Raw genomic sequence first — 10,850 nt, forward strand, 5'->3', positions numbered from 1 at the left:
CCACTGATTGTCTTTACGTCGTATCAGTTTGAGGACAGGCATGACACGTCGTGCAGGGGTACGTAGCGGACTAAATCGAGCCAGTTCTTGCTTGGACAAATCCAGTAAACTTTGTAACATGCCCGATCTTTCTTGAACTTTGATTTTGGGAGAAGGTACTTTGTGAGCAGCAGCCACTGCCACTAAATTGGAGGGTCCTGCCACTGGGGAAGTTCTTTTGGGGGTCATCAACGGAGATGTTTTTGGTGTGATCAACGTCTCCAAGTACTCTTCAGTTCTTGGTGTCATCAACGGAGAAGTGGATAAACGTGAGGCTGCAGGAGACGCAGTCACCGCCGTGGCAGGTCGTGGTTTGCGAGTGTAAGGTTGCGTCCTGGCCGAAGTGCCTCTCTTGCGACTAGTTTTCTTCTGTGGGCTTTTCTTTTTCTGGGGACTTTTTTTCTGTTTCTTTTTCTGGGGGCTTCTTTTCTTTTTCCGGGGTGGTGTCTGGTCAGAGGAGGGTCCCGCCACTGGAGAAGTTTTTCTTCGTGGGGACCTGGTCTTTTTCTTCTTCTTGGGGCTTCGTTGGACTTTTTTCTTGGGTATAACTTTGGGGGCATTAGGATCCCATCTTAAGAGAGAGTGAATGATGACCCCTCCTAGAGTACCGCTCCCTCCAGGTTTCAAAATGATTTGTTTTTTGGTTTGAGTGTCGATGCGGGGATCGGCCAGTTGGACCAAAGCGACTTTGTTTCGATCGAAAAAGCGTTTGGTTTGATGAGGAATCTGAATGATTCCTTGGAGTATTTGACGTGCCGTCACCGTGAACCATCGTAAGACTTCTTTGAGACTAGCTTCTAAGACACGAGCTCGTGTTTGTGGGTTTTCTTCTCGACTGATGCCATACAAGGCACGAATCAATTTGACGGGAAGATGCGACTGAAGGGACGTCATGTTCACACTGTGTGAGACAGACGAAAAAAGGGTCTGAGGTTTTTATAGATTTTTTTATATGGAGTGAAATGAAGTCGAGGACGGAGACGTGTACAGGACAGGCCCTCCGTCTTGGCACCAGTGGTGAAACAAGTGGGTACGAAATCGCAAATCCTCGGGGGTCGTAGGTTTCAAATCGACGAGTAAATAGGCGTGTGGCGTTTGAGTGGCATCGTCGTACGCCTGAGTCAGCCAAGGCGTTCCTAACTGTTTGGCTAAGACTTGCACTTGCGATTTATCTCGAGGGCTTTTAAACAAGACCACGTAATGCGCATTGAGACTGATGGTGCGATGGGCTTTACTTTGTTGAAACAAATTTTGGGTGATGTAAACGACACTGGCATTACGGTGATGCCCTTTGCGCGTGAACCACAGTTTAATTTCTTCTTCGTCTTCTCCTAACATGTCGTCGAAAATGACCAAATGGGTTTGACGGGAGTCAGAGATGATGCCGTCGTCTTCTTTAGGAATGCCTTCCACAAACACGATGGAATCACCTTGACTTTCTCGCAAGAGGTTGTACGCCGATTGCCACTCTTTGTAACACCACACGATCCGTTGAGGTGGTCGATCGATCAAATGATGTTTATGTTCGATCAAACGTTTGACGAATTCGGTTTTGCCAGAACCGCTAGGTCCAGCAATGAGCATGTTAAAGGGATGGCGAAGATACAAAGCCTCCCAACTGGCACGATCTAAGTGTTCGTCGATGACTTTGACAGTAGAGGAAGAGGGAGCAAAGACAGCAGAGGTAGCCATTGTGTGAGAAATGTCACTTGTGACACGAAAACAAACAAGACAAGAGTTTATATACTTTTTCAGAACACGTTTATTGAATGTTTTCTTTTTTCAAAAATGAATACGAAAGACAAAAATACATAAAAGTCAAAGGCTTAAGTACAAGAATAAAAGACACATGATAACCATTAACGTGAAATAAAAACAAGTGTCTGTACAACAACATGTTTTGGGTAATGTTCTAACCAGTTCTATAGTAGGGGGTAAGGTCACACAAGTGTCCTCCCGAAAGGGTCTTTCAGGCCTGTCCACGACAGTCCCGTCCTGGGTGACGGGTTCTTCTGGCACCGTCACTAACACGGGTTGAAAAGTAACTTTTTTCCTTGAACAACTCTCGTGCATACTGGGCCACTTCTTGGGTCCAAGCCTCAAAACCCCATTCTTTCCAAGCACGGGCATCTGTCCAATGGGGGTGTAAGTCACAAGCTACACACACATCGTCATACACGTCTTGGGTAGCTAAAAGTTGACGAATCTTTTTTTCCTGTTGAGGTCGAGAAGTATCCAGATGAAAACGCAAGGCTTTGAGCAAAAGGAGTTTTTCGTGACCATTTAAGGCCATTGAGGTGGTAAGTACTGATCGTAAAGAGTCCACAAAGAATCGGCTGGTAAACGAAATCCCAAAAAACAAGTCACTAAGACACACACCACTTGTCGACCCAAATTGAATGGATACAGTTCTTGTAATAATCGATGGTAATGATCCACGGTTTGAATATGGTCATTGAGTTCCTTCCACGGAATCTGTTCAATGATATGTGACATAATCCGTGGCATGGCAACTTGATTTTATAGTGTCTTTGTTTCGGAAGCAATAAAGGTAATTTCTAACCAAACATGTTCGTTCTCCAGTAGGGATTTAAATGTTACATACTGTAACTGAAACGTCAGAGTTTGTCTAGATGTTTCGTCTTTTTCTAAGCAGATTCCATGTAACAAATGTTGGTAATCCTTTAACTCGTCTTCCTCAATACGTTGCAGTAAGTGAATCTCGAAGTAACCAAAATTACGAACGTATGGTCCATCATCATCCCCAAACTGAAAGTGTTCAACAAGGTCTGACCACTGAAAAAATTTATGACGAATCAGTCCTCTTATACCATTCAGGTACCAGTGGTTAAAGATCTGGTGACGTAACGGATGCAATTGTTCTTTACGTTTCACTTGTATTTTCACCAGCTCTCGGTAAATCCTTTCTCTCAACTCCTCAGGCAAGCCCAAAATGTTCTCTTGTAAAGTATCCATAAGTATATACACTGTTTTTGGAATCGTTGGGTGGTGGCCAATAGCCTCGTTTAACTTTGTGCCTGATGTAATATCCACTCATAATCAGTCTTCTTGTACTTTGGAACAGAGTATAATTTAAAAACGGATGAATCACTTTGAGTTTGCGTTTCACTTGTATTTTGATCAGTTCTCGGTAAATGTGTTCTCTCAACTCCACAGGCAAAGCACCAATGTTCTCTAGCAAAGTATCCATGAATAGGTCATACTAAATCCTCTTTGGTCTGACACAATAAATGTACTGTTTGCACAAACATGGTTTTACTTCAGTGTCGAATTTAAATCCTTTAGTCACTAATTTGCACATTACAATTCGTTCAGAAGTTTCCTCTTTCACTAAGTTGACATTGTGTTCAAGATGTTGGTAATTCGTTAACTCTTCCTCTGGAATTCGATGCAGTAAGTTTACAATGATGTAGGTAGAATCGTCCATAACAAACCAATCCTTTTTAAAACTAGTTGATCGTTCATCAATGTCTGTCCGATGGAACACTTTCAATTGAATCAATCCTTGTATAACCTTCAGGTACCAGTGGTTCAAACACCGGTGACGTAACGGATGCAATTGTTCTTTACGTTTGACTTGTATTTTGACCAGCTCTCGGTAAATGCGTTCTCTCAACTCCACAGGCAAAGCACGAATGTTCTCTTGTAAAGTATCCATGAACAGATTATGGTAAGTTACTTCAATGTCTCGGTCCCACTAAGGGTAAGTAATGACAATTCGGTGACCATCGAGCATGTTCTACGTAGGCCGAATCTTGCGGTTCCCAGTGGTGAAGTGACACACCGCAACTGAAGCACTTGACTTTATCTCCTTCGCCCAAGTAGAAAAATCCGGCTCTGGCTAATTCTTCGGGGGTCGGTCCTCCAAGATACTTAGGCCATTTTCCTTTGAACGATTGAAGACGATTTTCAAAGTCGCAGTATTCCGACAAACGCACAGGGAACGAATATTCGTCTTTCACAGGTTCGTTTCGATGAGGGTTGAGTGACATGGGGAGGAGTTATCTCAGAGCTGGATGACATCCGTAGGGGGGTAGACGTGAAGGTGAACATTCCCCTTTAAACCCAGTAAAATGTCCAAGAGGACGAGCGGCATCACTTTCGCATCCCACAGGTTTGACACGCACAGCATCCCTTTCCATGATAGGAGTAGTGACACTAAAGTTCCCATGATGCTTTAAGGCATCGCTAAGGTCACAACGTACAGCATCGTACCCATCGCAAGGCTCACGATCGCATTCCACTTCAGAAGCCTCACACTTGAATTGTGCCTTTCTAAACAACTTGTTCTGTGTTTCTCTGAAAGTATTCATCTTGTTCGCTCGGTCTTGGTAGTCCCAATGAACTATCGATCTTGCCTAGGGTTCCTTTTTATATACAGACCAATACCGACGTGACCGTACGGCAACGTAAAGTGATTGGGAAGTCGCACTCGCTTCTGGTACACGATTTGATAGACTTTTTCCAAGGGTCGACTGACGATGTGGTGAGTGGGTAAACGTACAATCTTGTTCGGTTGATAGGTGGTCACTTTAAAGTTTAGATCCTCTCCCGATTGCAAGGCTTCTTTCAATACCCCAAAGTTGACCACTGGACTGGTACGATAATTCAGAGTCAGTCCTTTCACTTTGCACGTCGTGTGCACTTCTCCTTGTTTGTCCCGGTATTCGTAGCCGTAATTTTTGGGACCACCACTGACGAAACTTAGAATCTTGTCGTCGGGATGCTCGTCTGTCCAGGCTCCTAAACGGTCTCCTTTGATGTCAGGGTGCTGTTGACTCGGGTGATGGATGTAAATGCAACTGTCCGTGTCAAAGTACAGGACGCGTTCCCCTAACAGTTCTAAAGCTTCGTACAATTTTAAGAGAGCATGGGCTGTCACGTAAGCCGCAATGATGACATTTCCAAAAGGGTCGTCTTGTACAAAGTCCAGATCTTCTTCGTAACTGACCAAGATCAAATCCTCGCGAACGACGTCCACGTGTTTCATGTATTTGGTTTTGTCGTGAATCATCTGGAAGTAGCGGGAAGGTTCTGTCAAATATTCCGTCTTGGTTAAAAACGGTCGTTGTGCCATTTTACCCCACAAGCAATTTAACATCACTTTGGCAAACGATCGCCTGCCTTCGTTTTTCTCGATGTGGTCTAAAGTGATGCCTTCTTGTTCATAGTATTTCTCTTTGAATTGTATTTGGTCTTCGGGAGTGTGACACCAGGAAGGATAGCCGCTGGCTTCTTGTTTCAGTTTCAAAAAGGCATCCACGTAGTCGGCGAAAATGCCTTTCTGACTGGGATCACCTTTGTGGTATTGTTGTGTCTTAGGAAAGTGGCAAATTTTTTTCGTACACTTCTAACAGTTGGTATCCCATGTCCAGAGCTTTGAACAGTTCCACGCTGACCCAGGTTCCCGTCAAGGCACGTTATTCCTGGGTGTGCTGACAAGGTTGGTCTTGGTTGCACGTTTCGGCACAAGTACGGCACAATGGAAACATCATTTTGCCTTGACAATGGTGAGGTAAGACGGGATGGTAGAGGTTCGTGGGAGGCAAAACTTTGCACTTGATCAAGCCTTCGTATTGTCGAATGTTTTTCAGGTCGATGTGTTCCGTTAACAATTGCGGGTGCCCTACAGGAAAGCGACAATATTTGCACACGTAGGGATACAGCGAACACACGTCTAAGTATTTGATTTCTTCTCCTTTCTCTTCGTCGGCTTGGTACAGCAAACAGTGGCATTGGTCCTTCCTCCGTACAAACTATCCCTCGGGTTCAGCGGGTCCATGAACTGGTAACTTTCCACGAGGCGTTTAAACTCGGGATCGGTTTTCATACGGTGATCGTACTCGTGTTCCCACATTTCCACCACTTGGTATTCTTGCTGTTCTAACTTTAGGCGTCGCTGACAAGTGTCATGGTACAAGTCTTCCATGGTTCGTTGCAAAAACTGATTTTTAGTGCCACGGTCAGGGTAACAGACGGGACATCCGTGAAATAAGCAACCGTTAAACTCGTACACGATCTTGGGGTTTTCTAAGTCCCAGCCATCGACCGAATACATTCCGATGGTCTTTTCGCCCCCTCCGTTGCCGGCATGCTGAATCCACTTGTCTTCCTTGTCGCACAAGTAATGTAACCAACGTAGGGCTTTGACCGAGTATTGACGTTTGTCAAAGTTGGTCGTTTGAGGGCTGATGACAGCCACGGTGATTTCAGGCATGAATCGTTGTCGATACACTAAGGAACACGCTTTGGCAATGGTGCAAGCTTCTTTCAAAGGATGGACCCCTCCGTGTTCCATGAACAGTTCTCGAAATTTTCCACAGCAACGCCGTAAAATGTCCACGTCGGAACGACAATACTTTAGCATTTCTTCCTGAAAGTCGAAAGGGTCAGAGGCGTGAGCCTGATACCAAGCGTAGAAAGCTTCTCGTTGTTCGGTACGCATGTTGTCGGGGTCGTAATAGTGAGCCTCAGGTAAATGGGGTAGAACGGCGTGTTGATTGGCTTCCGTATTCAAAAAGTGTGGAAAGTACCCTTTAGCCATTTCTGTCATTCCAAACGTTTTAGGCATTCGGCTCAAAGGCATGGCCAAATAGCTCATCGAATCTTTAAACTGTACTTGTCCCACTTGCATGAAAATGATTTTGGCTCCGTTCAAAGTCACTTTAGGACGCTCGGTGCCTTGTTCCGTATAGTACCTCAAAAGAAACTGTCCATCGTATCCGGAGAAATTGTGAGCCATCACCGTGGCATGACGATGACAATCTCCGTAACGTTCGATGTCCTCTTGGCTCCACGTCTTGTCGATGGGGTCTAAGACCCATTGGGCAAGATCGGCTAACGTGTTCGGTCCCCGAAAGATTTTTTCACGCCCTCCAGGAATCTTGCTGCAGTGAGGGCAATGACTGAAAATAGGTTCTTGAATGTACTTCTCGCACCCTGGATGAGCCACGCAGAAATTAGGAATGTGAATGCCGGTCTCTTGCATGCATTCGAAATCGAATAAGATGAAATTGCCTTTCTTCTTGTGACCGTCCTCTTTCTCTGGTGGGGGTTGGTATTTTTGCACGTAGCATTCGTGTTCCAAGTCCACGATGTGGTTACAAATGTGACATTTTTTCTTTCCTCGACATACGTGTGCCTTGGCATTATTGGTACATATGCCTTGTCCACAGGTAAGGCACAATCTCAGCAGTTGACAAGCACATTTCTTCTGTGAACCTTGTGTTTTCAAATGTTGTTGGTAACAGGTAGGGCTGACAAACAAGTTGAACAAGGCACTGGTTCTTCGCTCAGACAGGGTGGAGAGGCCAAACATCCTGGACATTTCATTCCACAATGCTTGTGTTGCTCTCGATTGTTATAACCATAATCACATTTCTCACAATAATAACCGTATCCCAGGAATCCGGTGATGGTGGTAATGGTATCGAAATGGTCATCGTGATAATAAACATGAATTAAACATGAATGTATTTTCCGTCCTTAAAATCTTGGCCTCGAAACAACAGAGGCCCGCGCATTTCTTGAGGGTGCACTTTCAAGGTGTAGCGTGGAGCTAGGACATCTTGCAATTTTTGCATCTCAGGAATGCCACAGGGTGTGTCTTTGGACAGACCAGCTTGTTGCAACAGGAGTTCTGCTTCGTTTCGTTGTTTGGCTCGATAGGAACGTTGAATAGTGTTCCAGGTTCTTTTCCATTCTACCGTGTCGTTCTTGTTGGCATAGGTTCGTCCCACCACGATGGCACGGGCTAAACACATCTGGTCATGAGGATTGTGAATTTGGACAAGGCTACGCTTAATGCTGCGAAGCTCGTTCTCAAATAACATCTTTTTGCATCCGGTCCCTTGAGGAGGAGAGACGTGGGTCATGTCCAATGTGGCTTTTCCATCGGTGATTTCAAACTGGTCATTAGATTGTTGTACGTGTTGAATCTTGTCCATGACTTTGGAAGCAGTCAATTCTGAAGGGGTGCTAAACTCGATCCAAACAGGGGATTTCAAACTGTCATGTTGTATGGAAAGTCTCAAGCGATCGTCTTCTTTGGGTTGACATTGTCGCTTGAGTGCAGTGAGCAAAGAATCCCACACCCCAGTGATAAACACTTCTGCTTTCTCTAACGGCACTTCAGCCTTTAAATCTTTAAACTTCACCGTGTATTTGTAAGCCGTGGTTCTAAATTTTCTAGAGGAGCGCTTTTCCGTCTCTCGAATGGAATAGTACTTTTCAGGGTTGACTAAGGGTGACGAACTTGGTTTAGAGGGTTCGGATTCTGGTTCACTCATGTCCTCTTCAAAATCACTGGCATGAATTTGTGCCAAGATTTCAGCCCTGGTTCGAGGCGATAGATCACGTTTCTGCCTCTTACTTTCTTTCTTCTTTCTTCTCAAATGAATAGGATCGTTTCATCTTGAGTGCAAAACGTCAAATGACTCAAGTTTAAACACCATAGACTAATTTATAGTCATGGCAGACCAGCGTATATAAAAGGGTGTGTGTCTTGTCCTTTCACTATTCATTTCACTCTCAAGCCGAGCACAACGATGGAAGGGACTAACCAAATCGAACGTTTCGTCAGAGCTTTGCGAGGGGTCATTAGAAAATTCTCTTCAGATCAGCCCACGGACTACTCTCCTTCCTTTCGAGATAAAAGTCAAGATACTTGCTATATCTCTCAGAAGAAAGGGCATTGGCCTTCAGAGTGTCCAGACCGTCAAAAAAGAAAAAAAAACAGGGGTTAAAAAAGACAAAAGTAAAGATACCTGTTATTATTGTAAAGAAAAAGGACATTGGTCTCCAGATTGCCCAAAAAAGAAACAAGAGGAATCAGAAGAAAAGAGGAATTCTTCAGAAGAAGAGAGGTATTCTTCGGAGGAAGAGAGGGATTCTTCAGAGGAAGAGAGGGATTCTTCTGAGGAAGAAAGAAGACAGGTGAAGAAAAAGAAACAGGAGATAAAAGGAAGAAGGGAAGAAAGCGAGGAGGAAGAAGAAGAAGAGGAAAAGAGTGTGACGGTGAAGAAATTCAAAAAACAGAGAGACTAAACAAGGAGAAAGAAGAAGTAAATGAACTTTTAATTAAAGTGTTCTGTTGTGAATTGTGAATTGGATTGTAAAAAATGGAGAAAAGAATAAATTAATTATACAAGGTAAGTGTCTTTGAGTTTTGATTTTAAAATAAGAAGCTACACTCACGCACTCATACAAAGACACGTACAATAAGGGTAAAATGGGTGGGTGTTTTTGAGTTATTGGCTAATTGAAATTGTATTTCTTTTCGAGAAATGTGGGTGGCCCTGAAAAGGGCCTTTTTATTTTGGTGTAGAGGTAAGTTTAAGCAATCAACTTTAGCTGCCTTAAGCCTTTACCACGGCCAAGGCCTACTTCTGGACTGCGTAATGTTGATGATGATGATGATGATTGGGTTGAAATCACTAAGGGTGGTACGGTAGGCTTAGTCACAGGGTTAACGTGTTTAGCTCGGGAAGGTCGTATTCTCTTCGGTCGTAATAAAGAAGTCTGATACATTTGTTTCAGACTTCTTAACTCCGCTAAAATGTCCAACAGTACCGTGACCGTTTGATTTTCACCCTCTTGTTTCTTTGCTGCTACTTCTTCTTGCTGTTGTTTCTGTTGTTTTTTTCTTACCTCTTCTTCTTGTTGCTGTTGCTGTAGGAGAAAAGCTTGTTCCGCTTCCTTTTGTCGTTGCATAAATTTCTCCAATTCTTCTTTCTGTCTCTGTCTAAAATTCTCCACTTGCGGTAATGAAGAAGGTAACGAAGGTTCCGGAACAAATTCTTGCGAGGAGAGAAAATCCACAAAATCCCAATTCACCTCTTCTGAAAGTAAGTCCGGGTTCCCTTGGGCAGTCTCCCCTGCTGATGCACCCCAATGGATCGTTTTCTGAGTTTCCGTCATGTTGAATCACTGTCGCATAGATTGACTGCACACAAGCGCTAGCGAATCTATATAGACTACGTGACGTCACAGACTGCTCTCTTCGGATTGGATGCGGACTGACTGAATTTTGTAACGCGTGTTCGGATTGGTGAATGAACTCAATCCGTTTCAATCCTACCTCTACCTATAAATAAGCACAGTTCACTGCATTGATTCACCTGTTCTCGTCGCTTCAAGATGTGGACCGATGTGCAATCTTCTACGCTTGTGTCTTCCATGATGTTCAGGACGGACATGCTCATGTATGTCCGATCCAAGTGGACCGTTGTCCACAGGACAAACACCAGTCTGTGGATACGTAGGATCTACGTCGAAAGACAAGGATGCCTCAAAAGAGTGCTGATTTACGGACCAACAGTGAGACGCAGCCTAAGGACAAGAAGAAGACCAATGCGGTGCCCTTTATGTTAATGAATACATTAACATAAACCCAAAGGCCCTTTTCAGGGCCAGCCATATTTCTCGAAAAGAGATAGCCTTTCAATTGCCTACCCCTTTTTTTTTTAAAAAAATTTAAAAAAAAAAAAATCCCCTTGTCCCTAAACAAGCCCAAACTCTATTCACCATGTTAAATTCCCCTTGTACGTATATTGACCCACGATTTTTCGCCATGTTAAATTCCCTTGTACGTATATTGACCCACGATTTTTCGCCATGTTAAATTTCCATTGTACGTATATTGACCCGGGGGGGTCTGTAATGCTAATTCCCATTGTACGTATAGTATCCCACTTCACTACTATCGCTTGAGACATTCTATTCATCACGACAGTTTGAAGTTCCGCGTTTGGATCGAATTTAGCAGCCCAGCAGAATTGTCACCTTCCAAA

The sequence above is a fragment of the Sinohyriopsis cumingii genome, chromosome 2 (assembly GCF_028554795.1).
Source record: "Sinohyriopsis cumingii isolate HCF-2022 chromosome 2, ASM2855479v2, whole genome shotgun sequence".
Lineage (NCBI taxonomy): Eukaryota > Metazoa > Mollusca > Bivalvia > Unionida > Unionidae > Sinohyriopsis > Sinohyriopsis cumingii.